We start from the raw sequence: 1314 nt of genomic DNA on the forward strand, positions 1-1314 counted from the left end.
CCCTCTGGGATGGGGCAGCTGCCTCCACCATCCCGCTCTCCCCAAAATCCTGGGGGATGGGGGGCTGCAAGGTGCCTCTCTGTGACATGGGAAGGGGGGGGGGGCACTCACCCGTGCTTGGGGGCTTCTGTAAGGCGTGCGTCCAGGATGCCCCGTCCCAGGGGATGTGCGTGTGCTGGGGGGGTACATCAGGCGCCCCACAAACAAGGTCTCCCCTCTCTCCAGTCTCATCTTTTTGGCTGGTGAAATGAAGGAAGGATTAGAGAGGGGGAAAGCCAGGGTCTTGGGCTTTGGGGGGGCTGCAGAGGCACCTACGAGCACGTTGGCTGAGCCCGAGAGGGCTGGGGGGGTCTCCTGGCTGCTTCACCAGCCCAGCCACGAGCCGTGCCCGGGTACGTCTGCCCCAACCCTGTCCAAAATCTCTGCTGGGAGCGCTGTAGAGCTCTGCGGGGTCTCCCTAGAGCTAAGCTTTCCATTTTACCACCCCAAAAATGTCAACTCAGCAAGTTCTCCTCTCCCAGAGCCCGAGGCCAGACCTGGAGGCGGGAAAAACCCCAGCCGAAATGACCGTCACCGGTGCTGCCTGGGGAGCACGATGCCGAGAGGGGAGCACATCCGGAGGGATGGAATCCAGCCGCTGCACTGCGCCTCGCACCCCAAACCTGCCCAGCCCCCGTGCCTGCCGTGCTGCTGGCGGGGGCTCCCGGCCTCGCTGCCCCTCCATGCCCCTCAAGGGCAGATGCTTCCCCTCAAGGCCAGATGTCCCCTTTAGACCAGGCCAGATGACCCCCCTCAAGGCCAGACCAGATGTTGCCCCTCGAAGCCAGATGTTCCCCTTGAGACCAGACCAGACGATGTTCCCCTTCAGACCAGACCAGGAGATGTTCCCCTTCAGACCAGACCCCCCGGGGTGAAGGCAGCGAGGGTTAAAGGGGCAGCGAACGGGGGCGAGGTGCCCAAGTGCCCCCTTCCCGGCATCCCACCACCATTCAGCCACCCCCAAAACCCCTTGGCCATTTCAACCGGGGCCAAGCCCCAGCAAGCCGGGCTTTGCCCACCGTGGCGAGCAGGACCCGGCGTGGCTGGGGCATCCCTCGTCCACTGGGCAAATGTGCGTGGGCTGGGGCTGCGGGGGGGGGCCAAATACCGGTTTGCTGCCTTCAGCCCTGTTCTGGGAGCGAACGGCATCACTCCCTTGGGGTCCTGCGGGCGCGGGGGAGCGCGGGGGAGATCCCTTTGCAGGGCAGCGCCGACGCTGCTGCGGTGTCATCGCATGGGCGCCACCGGCGCGAAAGCGAGTGCTGCTGAGGTGCG

The sequence above is a fragment of the Egretta garzetta genome, unplaced genomic scaffold, assembly GCF_000687185.1.
Source record: "Egretta garzetta isolate BGI_Z169 unplaced genomic scaffold, ASM68718v1 scaffold2622, whole genome shotgun sequence".
NCBI lineage: Eukaryota > Metazoa > Chordata > Aves > Pelecaniformes > Ardeidae > Egretta > Egretta garzetta.